Source organism: Mus musculus, chromosome 11, assembly GCF_000001635.26.
Source record: "Mus musculus strain C57BL/6J chromosome 11, GRCm38.p6 C57BL/6J".
Classification (NCBI taxonomy): Eukaryota; Metazoa; Chordata; class Mammalia; order Rodentia; family Muridae; genus Mus; species Mus musculus.
In genome coordinates, this window is record NC_000077.6 from 23800795 (window position 1) to 23820389 (window position 19595).

Below are 19595 nucleotides of genomic sequence, written 5' to 3' on the forward strand. Positions count from 1 at the left end.
TCCCCACTGCCCGGCTTCTTCCTTTTCCTCTTCCCCTTCCTCTTCCTCTTCCTCTTCCTCTTCTCCTCCTTCTTCTCCTTTTTTTCCTTTTATTTTTATGAGCTGGAGATGTAGTATGGATGTAGTTTTATGGTGGAGAACTTGCCTGGTCAGCACCAGAGGCCATGGGTTTGAGCCCTAGCATTGCCAAAAAAAAAAGAAAAAAAAAAAAAGAAAAATGGGACCATATTTAAATCATAGCACCCAGGACACAGCCCACATCCTCTTGTGAGGAGTTGTTGAAATGGTATGCTGCCACACTGGCATTCTAGGTGGCATGTATGTGTGTGTGTGGTATGTGTGAGTGTGTAGTGTGTGAGTGGTATGTGTGTGTGAGTGGTATGTGTGTGTGAGTGGTATGTGTGTGTGTGTGTGGTATGTATGAGTGTATGTGTGTAGTGTGTGTGTTATGGGAGAGTGTGTGTGTGTGTGTATGAGAGAGAGAGAGAGAGAGAGAGAGAGAGAGAGAGAGAGAAATAGAGACACAGACACAGAGACAGAGAGAGGGAGATGTAATGTTTGCACTTTATCTGGTATAAATGTATTCACAATGGAAGGTTTCAAGCAGCCAAAGCTACGCTTTCAGAACCTCTTAATTATTTCAGAACCTGAATTATTTCTTATCTCTTGTGAGCCCTGAAAGCATTCTTTCTTGCCTCAGATTTCTTTGGTCTTGGGTAGCTGTCTCCAAAATCAGCTTTCTCACTTTAATCTGAAGATAAAACTCAGGATATTTTTGAAATTTAGTTGCTAGCTAACTTCTGAGGGCAGATGCCAGATCTATGCCCAGTCCAGGGACTGGCCTAGCTAGGGCAGTGGGTAATGACAAAGGGACACACACACACATACAGAGAAGCTGGGCTTGGACAGTGTGGACTCTGGAGGCTCAGTGTGTTCCTTATATGCAGTTGAACAGAGAGGCAGGGATGTTGCATACAGCTGAACAGGGAGGTAGGATTATTTCATATAGATAACAAGGAGGCAGGCAGGCTTATTATACACAGATGAACAAGGAGACAGGTTCAGCTGATCTTGGTAGACGTAAATAGAAGTGATCCGTAAACACCGAGGAATGGGGGAAGAGAAAGCCATGGAGGAACATTTTCTGTACAAACTGTCAACAGTTCCTGTAAGCATCACCTGGGGAAGACTTTGCCACTCCCATTGGGCAAGGCATTGAGGTTCTTGGCTGCACCCAGGCCAAACAATACACTCAGTCAATGGCTCCCGGAAGACAGACGTTTGTTATCTTATTCACATCTGTACTCCCAGCACCTTTGTGGCAGCTCCTGCAAATGCCAGCAGAGTAATGAGCTACATGAAAGAAGAAGGAAATCCAGCTCAGCACGACTCAGTAGCCAGTGTTGGTTCAAACTTTTAGAGTCTGACCCGGAGCAGTTTATTCTAGGCCTATTTAAATATAGTATGACTTTGCAAAAAGGTTTTCTGATAACAACTATCACAATAAAGCTTAAGGTGAGACTACCCAGAAACTCTTGTAAAGTATAGGTGACTTTCCCTAAAAGAATGGATTCTATAGCTTATGGGCCTAGGGGAGGAGCTAGTGTGGTAAAGGTCATTATAGAGGTAGGTCATCCATCTAGGGATAGGTTCTGTTGACTGAGAAACTGTGCTTTAGATAAAGGTCAATGGAGGAAGAATCTGGGATAAACAGCTGTCTGGAGGATTCAGATGTGACCTCGCCCTATACATAGCACAGGTCACCAAGCTATTAACTACACCCACTCCCAGCCTTCTGGGTAGAAAACAGATATACATCTCCTCTGTTGGGGAGATAACCCTGGGTGTTTAACATTCCTGGGTTTTCTAGTGAACACACAGACCTCCTGCCCTCTACACACCTGGAACATTTCTATACAGACTGGAATCAACTATACATCCCTTACGCCTGCTGTATGGAAAGCTGTTGGTGTGTTTGTCAATGGAAGTATTTTACTGGTGGATATACAGTCATTGTCTTCCTCTGCTTGGTATTAAAACTCTGTGGCAGGCAGCAGAAGTTTTTCGGACCCTGGGGTAGTGGAGCATCCCATGGGTCTTCTATGTGCCTCTGTCATTGCCCATCTTTTTCTCCGAGACAAGCACTTTCTCCTTCAGTTCATTATTTCCTTCCTTATCATGCGTTAGCTGACACTGCTTGTCACACTGACCAGTGTTTTCCTCCTTATTTCATTTTGCTTTAGAGTCTCCATGATTGTTTTCCTGACTGACTCAGTACATCCTGTAGGGTAGGGTCTGGTCTATCACAGTGAGCAACATGGAAGCAGGACATTTTGAATCTGCCAAAAACATGCTCACCGAGGCAGATCCTATTCTTTCCCCTTCTTAGGTATCGATGTCCCACTAGGCAATATCTAACCAGGCCTGGGCTCTACTTACCACTGGTTGTATGAAGCCCATCTCACCTTCCCAGACCTGAAAATACCTCTTCAGAGTTTCTCTAGTCAGTTCCCTAGAGGTCGGTATCCGTAATGTCAGCATTCCAGTGATGATGGACAGCCCTCCCCTGCCGCAGAAAGTAAACCTGTGCCAGAATGTCGTACACTCTTTGCTCATCCTTCCAGATCATGCTCCCGTCCCAGTCTCTCCACAGCTGCATGACTGCATGGTATAATTCCCACAGCCTGTAAACATGAGTCCCCAGTTTAGCCTACTGTTTGCTTCTCATCTGACCTTTGCAAAGGGCACCTCTCAAAAGCTTCCTGGAACTGTACTCCGTGGTTGAGGGTGGAGGGGACGGATAGATGATTCTAGTCTATTTTCTGAAATATCTTCTCCTTCAGACTTTTTTGATATACAGTAACAGAAACTGAAGGGTTGTTAATCCTGTATTTAAGAGTGGTTGGGCCAAAGTATCTTGCCTATCTCCTTTCATATTGAACCAGGCTGGCCTCTGTTTACACTCTATCCCTTCCTTCCTTCCTTCCTTCCTTCCTTCCTTCCTTCCTTTAAATACATATATATTTTTTTTATTTTTGAGAATTCCATACAACAGTGAAATACGATAACATCTATACCTGATTTTTCCTCTCAAACTCCCCCCATGTGCCCTCAGAATGCTCTCCTTCCAACTTTCAGTCTCTTTTCAAAAATAAATAAATCTGGTTAGTGCTTATTGGTTCAGGGCTACCCACCGGAGCATGGAAAGCCATGGCTAGAAGACAGGACTGCCTCCTTCCTCTGGCTCTTACATTTTTTGTGCCTTTTCTTCCAAGGTGTTCCCTGAGTCTCAGTGGTAAAGGTCTGACCATAGCTGTCTATTCAGGGTGAGCCTCTCCTTCTCAGCACTCTGATCCATTGGCCATCTCCCCATTAACTGCTTCCCACTACAGGAAAGGGCTTCTCAGACCTGGAATACTTGAGGACAGGGTCTAATGCAGTCCAGCCAGCACAGGGCTCACCCTGTCTCCAGGAATGCATTGAACTCATGATCCTCCTACCTCCTAAGTGCTGGGATTCTAGCGGGTGCTGCCACCTTTCCCTTAAATAAACAGTTCTCTCTAGTGTCAGTAAGACCCAGGATCAGCCAATCAGAATTAGCACTAGCTACGAACAAGCAAGGTGTATCCTTTGTTGAACCCCAGATTCCATCTTCTGGCCTCCTCTCACCATTATCAGCCTTACATGTTTATTTCTCTTTCTCCAACCACTCATTCTGACCCCAAACTCAAAGTTTTTACAGCCATCCACCTGCTCCTTGATTCCTAGAGACGGCATGCTCCTGGTGTATTCCTATTCTCTTACAGTGTTTGCATTCACTATTTCATGAAGTTGAAAGAACGGCCTGCGGCCTGGAAAATCAAGTTTCCTGCACTCTGCAGCTGAACTCCGAGTTTCTGATCAAAATTATGACTAGGCTTAAAAGGTAGATCTTTTAATGGTTCCATCTAAGTGCTGGGTTTGAGGGTAATTCTAGGTGTTTGTAAGTGAGTCCTATGGAACCAGGTTGACTCCTCCATGGTTTTCTTCTTGGCTTTAAAACCAGACTGAGTTCAGCATAATGCAAACAGAAGGAAATATGAGGCAGTTGGTTTGGTGTGCCTGAGGCTGGAAATGCTAGCTAGCCCTATGGTTCTCAAGTGGCCTTCAGACCTACAGTACCAGCAGTACCTGGGAATTTGTTCGAAATAAAAAAGTATTACTGAATAAAATAGAAGCCCAGAAAACAGCATGTTAATTAGTAGTCATTTTTGTGCATATTAGAATTAGAGACCCACAGCTCTAACCGACACAGAGTTTGCTTTTCCTTTTCCTGCCTGGAAACATGGTAGGAACAGCAAAAATTTATCCCAACTTAGAGTGCCTAAGGAAGTTGTTCATGGACACTTTAAGTGGTCTGATGACTTATCCCCATATTTGGCTTAGATCTGTCTATTGCTAACGTCTGTGCATCTTGTATAGATTAAGGTTGCAGAGGCCTGGGTTTGCCAAAACTATAACACAAGTCTCATTTAAATGTTCTGTGTTTAGATGTATAGACACCCAGAAACATCTATCTTTCTTGGTATATGTCAGGTCTCCAAAGCTGTGTCCTTCTGCCTGTTCCTCATGCACTCCTGGTTTGTGGGCTCTGTGTGGGGTTTGGGCTGCATGGAATGGTTGAGGTCTAAACCCTCTGCCCTTTGCTAATTTGGAATCAATGGAAAGATAGAGTGAAAACACCATGAGTAATCCATAAATCAAACTTATTACTGATAGAAATGAATTGGAAAATACAGCTGGGAGTGTGCAGCTACCCTTGGGTGTGCTAGTAACTCCCCTCTCCAAGTCAAATCTCCCCACCCTAGCTGTGTACCCCACCAACAGAGGCGGAGCTAGTCTAGTGGCCAGACCCAGAAGTGTGTGTGGGTTCCCTGAAGCTAATGTGGCCCCCCAACCTCCCAGTCAGTTCAAGTGCTTTGCTGTCAGAGAAGAGTGGCAAATGACTGGAAGAGAATTGTCAGGACAGATGTGGGGCAGGTGTGAAGGCAGAGACATCACCACCTCCTGCTGTGGGAACGATTGTTGAGATCAGGACCACCTAGAAAGGAAAGAGAGGAAAAGTCAGGGCTGTGGCTTGAGTGACGTGGTTTCAAGGAGGAAGTGAAAGAAAGGCCATAGGGTAGGAGGAGAGCTCTCAGCCTATGGTGTCACAGTGGCCAGTGGGAAAGTACTCAGAGCAGGCAGGGGCAAGTCGCCTGAGTGGACCATTATGGAGGAACAACCTTGTTGCTTAGATTTAGCTACCTGCAACTCCTGATGATCTTATTGAAGGATAGGAGAGGGGGCTGGGCTTCAGGGAAGTCACTGGCAGGGCAGAGAGTCAGCTACTGAAGGGCTGAAATCCTATGAGAAGGACTGATGGTGTCTGTGGCAGGGGATGGAGCCCAGGCCACGTGCCCAGGGTATGGAGCTCCGTTGGTGACTAGAGCAGGTCACTGAGAGCTGCGCAGAGACACAGCCTGAGTTCAGGAAGCTCTACACAGGAAACACTGTGATATACCAAAGGTGGGAGAGAGGGTACACAGTAGATCACAGTCATCTGCAAAGCTGAAGGTTCCTGGATCTAAAGGGCAGAAAGAGTTTTTCTTCTGTGCTTCTGAAGTTGCTTTGGTTTTGTTGGTTGGTTGGTTGGTTTTTTGTATGTTTGTTTTTTTGGCAGCCCCTGATTATTTTACCATATATTGACCAAGAGTCTAGATCCTATTCTGGTGAAAATGGCCAGAACCCCAAGGCCCGAACTCTCACTTTGATGGGTCTAGCTCCTAAGCTTCCTAGAAGCAGGATGGGGTTTTATATTGTTGTTCTTGTTGCTGTTATTTGACAAGTCTCTTTATGTAGCCCTGGCTGTCCTGGAACTCACAATGTAAACCAGACTGGACTTGAACCCATAGAGATCCTCCTGCCTCTGCTTCCCAAGTGTGGGTGCCACCAAACCAGGAAGGAACTTGTCTCTTCAGTTCATGGGTGTGTGTGTGTGTCAAAGGTAGCAGCTATGGTCTCAGGCTAGCGGAGTAGCCCTGGGCCCTGTGGTTTTGCCTTTCTCTTCTTATCCTGGGTCCATACCCTCCAATGGCCTCCAGACAGGCTTTATAAGAAAGCACACAGTGACTTTCTTAATGATAAGCTTCCCCGTGCTAATACTACCTTAGCTTTTAATAGTCTGCAGATACCCCAGAGCCTGGTCCATACTAAGTAAGTACTCTACCCACAAATCAATACAACAATTTTTACTAGTTTCTTACCCATTTATTTCATGCACACATTTCTGGAAAAACCAAAATAAGTGGACTTGGAAGAAATTAATGGATAATTCTTTTAAGGACTTGATCTCTTTGCATTTGCTTTCCTATGTAATGATTTTTGCTTTCTGTAACATTAATCCAATAAATAAAAATACTTGCACTATCGTAAAGCTGGGGATTGTGACACCTGACTATCATTAAAGTGCTCAAGAGGCAGAGCAGGAGAATGGGTGCAAGTTCTAGGCTAGCCTGGTCTACATAGGGAAATTCTAAGCTTGCTAGGGCTATGTAGTAAGATCCTGTTTCAGAAAATAAAATATACATGAATATAAACAAAGACAATTTTAGCCAGGCAGTAGTGACGCACACCTTTAATCCCAGCACTCTGGAGGCAGAGTCAGGTGGATTGATGAGTTTAGGGCTAGCCTGGTCTATAGAGTAAGTTATGAGACAGCCAGGGCTACATAGAAAGAACCTGTTGAAAAAGAAAAAACAGCAAAAAATTTTTTTTAAGTTAATGACAATCTCCCCATGTTTTCTGATTCCAATGAGTGCTGAGATGACAAATTAATAATGCTTTTTATTATTGGAAAATGATGGGAAGAAATACCTGCAATATGAAAGAACCAGCGTATGGGACTTGGAGAGGTGGCTGAGCAGCTAAGAGTGAGTCTGCTCTTCCAGAGGACCCAGGTTCAAGTACCACCATCCTCATTGGTAGCTCACGATCATCTGCAATTCCAGTCCTAGGAAATCCAGTACCTCTTATGACCTTGGAGGACAACAAACATGCATGTAGTACCCATATACACATGTAGGCAAAACACTCATGCATGTAAGACAACAAAATAAGTAAACCTAAATATTTCTTTAAAAAATTTACAACATATGTGGTAGCCAGAAGCACAGATTTTTGTCTGAGAAAAATTAGTACAGATACATTACTTTATCTACCATAAAATATTTATGCAGATACATAGAACATTAGGGTACAATAAGCTTTGAACAACATCACAAACATGACAGAGACTTATAGATAAAAACAACTTTTAAAGAGATTTGTGTTTCCCTTGTAAGGGGTCCAAGATGGGGTGATTTTTATATAAGCCTATTTACATGGCCCATGGAACTTACTTATAATGTGGTCTAATTGTCCTGTGAAACCTAGGACAGAACCAGCTAGATCCTGTCCTCAACATGGTAGGCACAGGATTGCTTCAAAGAGACATAATAGAACTCTGCATAGGAATGGTCTCTTGGTTCACAGAGGATTATTATGCCCAGATATGAAGAGAGAGGACCCGGCTGGCCCTGTGTCGTGTATGTAAGGAAATATTACAACTGTTGACCATAGAAACTGAGGATGAAGAACAAGAAATAGAAATGGATAGAAATGGGTCTCTCTCTCTCTCTCCCTCTCTTCCTCTTCCTCTCTCCCTCTCTCTCCCTCTCCTCCTTCTCCTCCTCCTTCTCCTCTTCTCTTCTGCATGCACCCCCTTTTTCTCCACCCCCACCCCATCCCCACCATGGCAACGTCTGTGGCCTCCTTTCCTGAGGCCAGTGAACTCAACTACTGAGAGCAACTTTCCAATAAACATGCCTCTAATATATTAAATTCTGTCTTGAATTGGCTCATTCCACCAGCAGAGAAATAACCTATCAGATGGCAAATGAAATGACACGACAGACAGTACCATGAACTGCAGAGTTAAAGGTTTCATTGAGCAAGCATATGCCATGCTAAGTAAAATGTGTACAGGAAGCAGGCTTACTTATCAGGTAGGCTTGCTTTTAGTGAAGTTCCACTCAACTCAGCCCCAAGGCTTCTTTTCTCACTGCTGGGCTGGACTTCTGGCTGTGCAGGACTTGGCACAGGCATCACCTGATGTTGTCCACATAATCTTTCCTTCTCTCCTTTTGGAACGTCTCTACCCTCTTATTTCACCCTCTAGCAGTGGCAAACATTGCACTTAGGCCCAGACAAGAAGAGCCCTGCCTTGAGCTCTGCCCTTTAGAGGGTCCTGTGTTCCTACTGTATCTTTTTCCATGGTGTGAGGTGTTCTTAGGGGCCAGTGTACATGCCCTCACCCAGTGTCCCACCCCCACCCTTTAAGATCATGTTCTGAATCTGAGTCCCATGCTGCCCTCCTCTTGCATCTATTATGTAGGTTCTTTGGAGAGTATCCTGTGCTCCCGTGTGTGCACTCAAAGCCAGGGTGGCCAAGGGACAGCTGTGAACCTGAAGCTACACACTGTCTACATTGCATGTTCAGAAGAGCCCTGTGATATGTCAGGGAGCCATGGAGGGAGAGGAGAGGTAGATACAGGTCAGGAAAGATTATCCGAATGCCAGCATTCTGATATGAAAGTGTAAGGAATCTGGGAATTTTTGCTATTTTATTTCCTTAAAAGATCTTCCTTCCTTCCTTCCTTCCTTCCTTCCTTCCTTCCTTCCTTCCTTCCTTCCTTCCTTCCTTCCTTCCTTCCTTCCTTCCTTCCTCCCTTCCTCCCTCCCTCCCTCCCTCCCTCCCTCCCTCCCTTCCTTTCTCCCTCCCTCCCTCCCTCCCTCCCTCCCTCCCTCCCTCCCTCCCTCCCTCCCTCCCTCCCTCCCTCCCTCTCTTCCTTTAGTTCTAGGCCTTAAAAAGTAAATAAAGAAGGAATAAATGCATAGGGTAAGAGGTGGGTGGAGATATAAGATGTGAAAACCCACTGGCTTAATTATTGGATCTCTCATGCTCCTCCCCCATGCCTAAAAACCTGTTTTTCTGCTGCACGGTCTTCTGTGGTAGACAGCTCTATTCTTTTTTTTTTTTCTTTCAATTTTTTTATTAGGTATTTTCTTCACTTACATTTCAAATGCTATTCCGAAGTCCCCCCAAACCCTCTCCCCACTGCTCCCCTACCCACCCACCCCCACTTCTTGGCCCCGGTGTTCCCCTGTACTGGGGCATATAAAGTTTGCAAGACCAAGGGGCCTCTCTTCCCAATGATGGCAGACTAGGCCATCTTCTGATACATATGCAGCTAGAGACACGAGCTCTGGGGGTACTGGTTAGTTCATATTGTTGTTCCACCTATAGGGTTGCAGACCCCTTCAGCTCCTTGGGTACTTTCTCTAGCTCCTCCATTGGGGACCCTGTGTTCCATCCGATAGCTGACTGTGAGCATCCACTTCTGTGTTTGCCAGGCACTGGCATAGCCTCACAGGAGACAGCTATATCAGGGTCCTTTCAGCAAAATCTTGCTGGCGTATGCAATGGTGTCTGCATTTGGAGGCTGACTATGGGATGGATCCCCGGGTGTGGCAGTCTCTAGATGGTCCATCCCTTCTTCTCAGCTCCAAACTTTGTCTCTGTAACTCCTTCCATGGGTGAACAGCTCTATTCTTATCAGGTTACCTATACCAGGGTAGTCTGAGCTGTGCTTTACGGGTGGGGCCTCAGATGCTCAGGGCACAGTCTGTAGGGGAACTCCAGCACAGACCCCAAGAAGCACTCAGTACTTTGGGAATTGCTGCAGAGGCTTGGAGCCTGTGTCAGGGTTCTGCAGTCTTTGTTTCCATCACGATTTCCACCTACTTAGTGCTTTGTGAGTCTGATTCAAAGCTGCTTTTCTGCAGTCTCTCCATATTCTGTTGGTCCTTGTGATGCCTGGTCTGACTTTCCAAAGAGTGGTTCACAGAGGGTCTCATGCTGCAAGCCCCGGCTCTCACTTCCTACTGACTGCTGCATTTAGTACTTAGTGTAAGCACCCAGAATGAAGGAAGAGAGGTTTTCCTAGTTTTTCCCTCTGCTAATGTTGATCTTGTCTAGACCTGGCTCCTCCCACCTCATCTGTTTAGCGTTCTTTTGCTTCCTGATAGCCTACTTTCAACTTCCCCCAGATTATACTCTGGAGACTGGTGGACTGTCTGAGTGTTTCTCTGTCTTCTTTAGTGATTTGTATAGTAAAGCTTTTGTGTCTTCCTTTGAGTGAAATGTTTCAGCAAAGCCTTTGCTATGTTTGGGTTAATCAGTTGAGGCTGAGAACTTGTTTTAAGACTGTTTGAACCCTAACCCTAACCCTAAGAAGAAATGTTGTTTCTTTGAGAATCTGCAGTTGGTGCTACACGAGAGCTTGCAGCTACACCAACCTTGGTCCAAGACACCTCTGGCCAACCTGGAGTTCTTACTTTGTTGGCTCTCTCAGGCAGCAAGGGCAAGATAACTTTGGTAGTTGTAACCTTTCCCAGTCCCAATTAACCTTATATAATGTTTGAATAAAATAACTGGAGTGAGCTAGCTAGGTGTCAGTCTTTCCCAAGAAGACTGAAGCCCTCTGCTCCTTTGGAAAATGAAGGCTTAGCATCTTGATGAGCTTCTCTTTCTACTTCAGCATTTATGACCAGCATTGATCAATAGGCATCTTGGAGAAAAAAGATGCAATATTCCTTTTAAGACATTATTAAATGATGAAATGTGTGTGTAGGTCATGTATATAGGTCAGAGGTCAACATTGGCTTTGGTTCCTGAAGGGCCAAGTACCTTATCCTCCCAACCCCTAGTGTACGTGTAAGTGTGTGTGTGTGTGTGTGTGTGTGTGTGTGTGTGTATACCTTAAGCTCATTATTTGGACTAAGCTAGCTGTATGGCAAGCTCACATGATCTTCCAGCCTCTGCCTCTTATTCTGGGGCTACAGATGTGTATAGCCATATCTAGCTTTCATATGGGCACTTATTAACAAGGCTTGGGTCCTCTTTTTTTTACACAGCCATCTCTTCAGTCACAACTTTGTGTATTTGAGTTAGGGTCTTCCACTTGCCTAGGGCTTGTGGAGTAGGCTAGACTGGCTGGCCAGCAAGCCCTAGGGATCTTTCTGTCTCTACTTCTCTAGTTCTAAGAGTTCAAGTGTGCACCACCATGCCTGGCTTTTTCACATGTGTTCTGTTGTGGAATACAGGTCCTCTTGCTTGAATGGCAAACACTTTACTCATGGAGCTATCCGATCTCTCTCTCTTTTTTTGAGGGATTCATGTATCTTGGGCTGGTCTCAAATTCATTATGTCACCCAGGGTGACCTTGACCTCTTGCCTCCCAGTGATAGGATAGTATGCTTCTATCACCATAAACCCATTTACTTGAGGTCAAACATAGGGCTTTGTGCCTCCCCTCACATACACACCTCTTTTAGAGACAGGACCTCATGCCACCTAGGCTAGTCTTGAACTTTCTTTGTAGTTGAGGGTGAATTCATGATCTTCCTGCCTCCATCTCAGTGTTGGGGTTGCAGGTGTGTATAAGCATTGTGGCTTAGGTTGTACTGAGGATTGAATACAGGGCTTGCTACTTGCTATGAAGGCACCCTGTGCCACATGTCCAGCTCCAGTGATGAAAGTTTTGAATGACTGCACTGTTTAAAGTTTAAAGAAGCTCACAGTGATCAACCAGGCAGAGGACTTTTTGGGTTTGAGGAAACTATGATCATAGGACCCAAAGAACAGAGTCAGTCAAAGAACCTGCTTCAGGACTTGCTTGAGCCCAAAGGGACTAGGGCAAATCTTGTTTCTATGGCTCTTGTATTCCAGGGGGTTTCTTGACCTTCATTTTCTTGTCTACTTGCTCCCCTTTCCTTGCGTGCCCTCTCTCCAAGTACCCACTTGCTATTTACCTCTGTATTTTCATGAAGGCATAGTAAGCATTTGGAAGGGATTCCTGGGGCCACCATGGCCATCTGTTAAATATTACTTTCAGAAGCAAAGGGAAAAACCAAAATTGTTTTCTTCTTCTATAAATTCTGTTTCTCAGTCTGTGACAGCCTGCAGAAGTGAGTGGTGTGGTGTGTGGTCCTCTGAACTGTTATCTAGATCTGTCCTTGCTCCTGAGCTCAACATAGACTTGCAGGACCCTGAGAGCATCCTGCCTCCCTGTGGAAATCTTTGGGAGCCTGAAAATTAACCAACTTGGAACCCTGCCTGACTACCATCCTAGTTAGATCTGCCTACCACCTCAGCTGGGTCTCATTAGGATACAGCCTGCAAAGCAGGGTCTACCTGAGGCACAGCCAATTGAGTAGGATACTCTGACCTTCATTGTCTGGCCCATGGCTCCTTCCCCCAAACCCCTTCCTGAGAAGTCCTGCTGCCATCAGGATCACTCAGTCAATACCAGGGAAAACCAGATGTCTAAAGGACAGCTTAAGAACATAATCAAGGGCCGGTGAGATGGCTCAGTGGGTAAGAGCACCCGACTGCTCTTCCGAAGGTCCGGAGTTCAAATCCCAGCAATCACATGGTGGCTCACAACCATCCGTAACGAGATCTGACTCTCTCTTCTGGAGTGTCTGAAGACAGCTACAGTGTACTTACATATAATCAATAAATAAATCTAAAAAAAAAAACATAATCAACAAGATCCAGGACAATATGTCACCACCAGAGTCCCACTATCCTGCTACAACAAACCCTGGATATTCTAATGAAACTGAAGCACAAGAAGATCTTAAATCCATTCTTATAAAGATGGTAGAGCCCTTTAAAGAGGACATGAATAAATCCCTTAAGGAAATACAGAAAAATACATTCAAACAGGTAGAAGCATTAAAAGAGGAAGGAAATAAATATAAATACAGAAAAAACATAATTTAACAGGTGAAGGATATGAATGAAACTGTCCAAGATCTGAAAAGGGAAATGGAAGCAGAAAACACAAACTGAGGTAATCCTGGAGATGGAAAACCTAGGAAAGAGAACAGGAACTACATACATTAGCATCACCAACAGAATACAGGAGAAGGAAGAGAGAATCTCTGGTTTAGAAGATATGATAGAAGAAAATGCAAAATCTAAAAATTTCATGGCATAAAACATCCAGGAAATTTGGGACACTATGAAAAGACCATACCTAAGAATAATAGGAACACTTCGTGTTAAAAGTATTGGAGATATCAAGAATTCAAAGCCCATACCTAAACATAATAAAAGCAATTTACTCCAAACCAACAGCCAATATCAAATTAAATGCAGACATACTTGAAGCAATCTCACTGAAATAGGGGACAAGACAAGGATGCCCATTCTCCCCATATCTATTCAATATAGTATTCAAAGTGTTAGCTAGAATAATAATAAAACAACTAAAAGAGATCAAGGGGATACAAATTGATAAAGAAGAAATAAAGGCATCACTATTTGCAGGTGATATGATAGTATACATCAGGGACCCCAAAATTCTACCAGAGAACTACTCCAGATGATAAACAGCTTTAGCAAAGTGGACAGATATGAAATTAACTCAAATAATCAGTAGCTTTCCTTTATAAAAATGATAAACAGGCTGAGAAAGAAATTAGGGAAACAACTCCCTTTACAATAGCCACAAATAATATAAAATATCTTGGAGTAACTCTAACTGAACAAGTGAAAGACCTATATGACAATAACTTCAAGTCTCTCAAGAAAGAAATCAAAGAAGATCTCAGAAAATGGAGAGATCACCCATGCTCATGGATAGGTAGAATTAACATAGTAAAAATGGCCATCCCACCAAAGGCAATCTATAGATTGAATGCAATCCCCATAAAAATCTCAACACAATTCTTCAAAGACATGGAAAGAGCAATTCTCAAAGTCATCTGGAAAGTCAAAAAACCCAGAATAGTGAGAACAATTCTTAACAATAAAAGAACAGCTGGAGGAATCACCATTCCTGACCTCAAGCTTTATGACAGAACAATAGTGATAAAAACTGCATGGTACTGGAACAGAGACAGACATGTTGATCAATGGAATAGAATTGAAGACCCAGAAACACACACACACACACACACACACACACACACTTACTTGATTGTTGACAAAGACACCAAAAATATACAGTGGAAAAAAGAAAGCATCTTAATAAATGGTGCTGGTCTAACTGGCTGTTTGTATGTAGAAGAATGAAAATAGACCCATATCTGTCACCTTGTACAAAGCTCAAGTCCAAGTGGATCAAGGACCTTAACATAAAACCAGATACACTGAATCTAATAGAATAGAAAGTGGGAAAGAGGTTTGAACTCATTGGCACAGGGGAAATTTCCTAAACAGAACTCCAACAGCTCATGCTCTAAGATCAATAATAGATAAATGGAACCTCATGAAACTGGAAAACTTCTGTAAGGCAAAGGACATAGTCAATAAGACAAATCAGCAACCTACAGATTGGAAAAAAAAAAAAAAACCTTCACTAACCCCACATCTGATAGAGGGCTGATATCCAAAATATATAAAGAACTCAAGAAGTTAATCACCAAAAAACCAGACAACCCAATCAAAAAATGGGGCATAGAACTAAACAGAGAATTCACAACTGAGGAATCTCGAATGGCTGAGAAGCACCTAAAGAAATGTTCAAAGTCCTTAGTGATCAGGGAAATGCAAATCAAAATGACCCTGAGATTCCACCTTATACCAATCAGAATGGCTGAGATCAAAACCTCAGGTGGCAACACATGTTGGAGAGGATGTGGAGAAAGAGAAACACTCCTCCACTGCTGGTGGGATTGCAAACTGGTACAACCACTCTAGAAATCAATCTGGAGATTCCTCAGAAAACTGGAAATAGATATACCTGAAGATCCAGCTATACCACTCTTGGGAATATACCCAAAAGGTGCCCCACCATGCCAGAGGGGCATGTGTTCCACTATGTTCATACCGGCCTTATTTGTGATAGCCAAAGCTGGAAACAACCTAGATGTCCCACGTCAGAAGAATGGATACAGAAAATGTGGTTCATTTACACAATGGAATACTACTCAGCTATTACAAATGAGGTCATCCTGAATTTTGTAGGCAAATGGATGAAACTAGAAAATATCATCCTGAGTGAGGTAACCCAGACCCAAAAGGACATGCATAGTATGTACTCACTAAAAAGAGGATATTAGCAAAAAAAAAAAAAAATACAGAATATCCAAGATACAGTCTCAAAAAGGTCTACAGAACTCAAAAAGGTCAACATACTGAAGTGCCAAAGTGAGGATGCCTCAGTCCCACTTGGGAGAGAGAAGAAAACAATCACAAGAGGGGAGAGAGGGAAGGAGCTGGGAGGGAAAGTGGATTGGGAGAGGAGTGGGAGGGAGAGGGGGAGAGGGGAACCTTATCTGGTATTGGGTGAGGGAAAAGGACTGAAGCTCTGAGGGCTAGCAGAAAAAAATGGAAACAGGAAATCTCAGGAGATAGGAGGTTGGGGAGACCCCCGGAAGTGAGAGATTCTCAGGACTTAAAGGGAGGAACCATAGATGAAATGCCCTACAGTAAGGAGAGGGAACTTATAGAGCCCACCTCCAGTGGGAAGACAGGACATCAAGTGAGGGATGGGGTTGCCATCCTACAGTCACAACTCTGACCCATAATTGTTCCTGTCTGAAAGAATAACAGAGATAGAAAAGGAGAGGATCCTGAGGAAAGAAGGTCCAGTGACAGGCTCAAAGTGGGATCCAGCTCAAGGGGAGGTCCCAAGGCCTGACACTATTACTGAGGCTATGGAGCACTCATAGAAAGGGACCTAGCATGACTGCATTCTGGAAGACTCAACAAGCAGCTGACAGAGTCAGATGCAGATATTTGCACCCAACCAATGGACAGAAGCAGCTGACCACTGTTGTTGAATTAGGAAAGGCTGAAAGAAGCTGAGGAGAAGGGCAATTCTGTAGGGGAACCAGCAATCTCAATTAATCTGGACTCCTGAGATCTCTCAAACACTGGACCACCAAACAGACAGCATACACCAGCTGATATGAAACCCCCAAAACACATACAGTAGAGGTCTGCCAGGTCTGTGTTCATTCAGAGAAAATGCACATAACCCTCAAGAGACTGGAGTTTAGAGGCCAGGTGAGGTAGGGGGTGGGGAGGAAGTATGGGATATGGAACAGTCGGGTGGTGGATGGGGAGGGATAAAATATGGAGTGTAAAAAAATAAATTAATAAATAAAAAAAGAAAGAAAGAAAAACACAAAAAAAAGAATAATAGGAACAGAAGATGATGACAACAATGACGAGAGTGATGATGATGACAATGACAACGATGATAACAGAGGAGGAGAAGGGAAAGGAGGAGGAGGGGGGGGAGGGGGAGGAGGAGGAGGAAATTCCCAGATCAAAGTCCCAGAAAATAGCTTCATCAAAATAATAGAAGAAAAATTCCCTAAGTGAAAGAAAGATGTCTAGAAACAGGCAAGAAGTCTACAGAACACCAAACAGGTTGGACCAGAAAAGAAGTTCCCCATCCCACACAATAATCAAAACACTAAATATACAGAACAAAGAAAGAATTATAAAAGCAGCAAGGTGAAAAGGCCGAGTAACATATAAAGGCAGGCCTATCAGAATTACACCAGACTTCTCACCTGATACTTTAGAAGCTAGAAGGGCCTGAGGAGAGGTCATACAGACCCTAAGAGACCACAGCTGTCAGCCCAAACTACTATATCCAGCAAACTTTTTAATCACCATAGATGGAGAAACCAAGATATTCCATGATAAAACCACATTCAAACAACATCTTTACACTGACCCAGCCCTACACAGTATTCTAGAAGGAAAACTCCAACCCAATGAGGCTAACTACACTCAAGAAAACAGAAGAAATAAATAATTTCACACCATTAAAACCAATAGAAGAGAAATGTAAACACACACACTCAAACACCATCAACATCAAAATAACAGGAAGTAATCATTGATCATTAATATCTCTCAATATCAATGGACTGAGTCCTCTAATAAAAAGACACAGGCTAACAGAATGGATGAGTAAACAGAATTCATTCTGCTGTAAACAAGAAACACATCTCAGCAACAAAGATAGTCATTATCTCAATATAAAGGTCTGTAAAAAGCTTTTCCAAATAAATGGACCCAAGAAGCAAGCCATTCTAATATCTAATAAAATAGACTTTCAACTGAAAGTAATCAAAAGAGACATGGAAGGACACTTCATACTCATCAAAGGAAAAATCCACTAAGAGGAAATCTCAATTCTGAACATAATGCCCTAAATGCAAGGGCACACACATTCATAAAACAAACATTATTTAAGCTTAAATCACACATTGAACCCTACACATTAACAGTGTGAGACCTCAACACCCTACTCTCACCAATGGACAAGTAATTGAGACAAAAGCTAAACAGAGAAATAATAAAACTAATATAGATTATGACTCAAGTGGACTTAACATATCTACAGAACATTTCACCCAAGCACAAAAGAATATACCTTCTTCTCAGCTCCTCTTCACAGAACCTTCTCCAAAATTGACCATATAATTAGTCATAAAGCAAACCTCAACAGATACAAAATATTGAAATAACCCCCATGAATCTTATAAGATCACTGTGGATTAAATCTGGACTTTAACAACAATAGAAACAACAGAAAGCTTACATACTCATGGAAACTGAGCAACTCTTTATTCAATGATTACTGATCAGGGAAGAAAGAAAGAAAGAAAGAAAGAAAGAAAGAAAGAAAGAAAGAAAGAAAGAAAGAAAGAAAGAAAGAAGGAAAGAAATTAAAGACTTTCTAGAATTCAATGAAAACAAGGGCACAACATATCCAAACTTAAGGGACACTTGTTTTGTTTACTTTGTGTTTTGTCTCCCCTTCATATTGTCCCAGATCAAACCTTGACCAGTTGTTCTCATTCTGCCTGGGGACACTTTAGAAATGCCTTTGTCCAGATGTCTCTCCAGATAATGTTTATCTGTTGCTCAGGAATAAGTCCCAGGTGTCCAGGGGCTCTGCTATGTTCCAGGGCTGATACACTGCCTCATGTGCAGGCTCTTCTGTGGTTGAGAGAGACAACGGTTAGCACCTCCCCTCACATTCTCTTGGTTGTTTCCTGTAGGTTGTGTGAGGCAGAACTCTGGTCTCTAGTGACTACTTGTCCAGATATAAGGGTGTTTCCTGCAAGACACTTTGGCTGCACATGCAGGTATTTCTGCCAACCACAGCAGTCTGTAGAAGACATGACACTCCCTCTCAGCACACACACAGAGCTGGCTTCTGCACTATACCTCAAATACCAACTCTTTTGCCCAGTAAGATACCCAGTAAGATAATGTGCATTAAACCTTAGTTTAGTGTACAGAGAAAAATGTCAAAAACTGTTAGCTACTCTTATCTTCATTATCTAAGGCAATGGATCTCTTTTCTGTTTTAGCTTGCTACCTACCTTCTCAGAAGACCCATCTTGGTTTGTTTCATCTTAAATTCTATGGCTCCCAGCCTTTATACAAAGCCCAAGAAGAACCACTATTCATGTTCATGAGGGATGTTCTAAGCCATTTTTTCCTAACTGGAGAATGGACAGTAAGGAAAAAATGTAATTGGATAAATGGCATAGTGAACTGGAGGAACTAAAAAGCTCATGTGTGTCTCAATTTTTTTTTTTTTTTTTTTTTTTTTTGGTTTTTTCGAGACAGGGTTTCTCTGTATAGCCCTGGCTGTCCTGGAGCTCACTTTGTAGACCAGGCTGGCCTCGAACTCAGAAATTGGCCTGCCTCTGCCTCCCGAGTGCTGGGATTAAAGGCGTGCGCCACCACGCCCGGCCTTACCTGCATCTGCAAAAATAAAACTGTTTCCTTCCTTTGGGTGTGAAGAGGTCAGTCTGTGTTGAGAGAATAGGACCTGCTTCAGGGCAGGTGAGAGTCATCTGCCTGATTCTGTTACCCTCTCAAATTCCTTTAACTTGAGATAGTCAGTAAGCCAAGCTCAGGTCCTGAACCTGATCAGAACTAATAAGAAGGAAATGCTTGTGACACTGGCAAGATGGCTCCACGAGTAAAGGTTTCACTCTGTGTGTTAGCCTGATGGCCTGAGCCTGATCCCTCTGTGTGTAAGCCTGATGGCCAGAGCCTGGTCCCTGGAATCCATGTTTCCAAAAACCCAAACCAAACACACACATACACACAAAACCACAACTACCACTACCTCTACCACCACCACCACCACCAACATACAAACAAGCCAAAACTGGATGCTGTGGTATAAATCTTTAATCTCAATACTTTTTAAAAATTTCTTTTCTTTTATCTTAATGATGTATTTATTCTATGTATATGAGTACACTGTAGCTGTCTTCAGACACACAAGAAGGGATTGGATCCCATTGCAGATGGTTGTGAGCCACCATGTGGTTGCTGGGAATCGAACTCAGGACCTCTGGAAGAGCAGTCAGTGCTCTTAACCACTGAGCCATCTCTACAACCTGTAATCCTAATACTCTTATGGCAAAATTGGAGATGGAGACAGGAGAGTTACTTAGATAACAGGTCAGCTAGC

General features: G+C 43.3%; 1 long non-coding RNA gene across 1 annotated transcript; it reads right to left on the reverse strand.

Moving 5' to 3' along the window:
• Window positions 1-4642: 4642 nt before the first annotated feature.
• On the reverse strand, window positions 4643-18142 carry Gm39612. Its single transcript, XR_872315.1, has 3 exons — window positions 17938-18142; window positions 6895-7056; window positions 4643-5080 (listed from the first exon to the last, which is right to left on the reverse strand). It is a non-coding gene; the product is annotated as a predicted gene, 39612 (long non-coding RNA).
• Between the last annotated feature and the right edge of the window lie 1453 nt (window positions 18143-19595).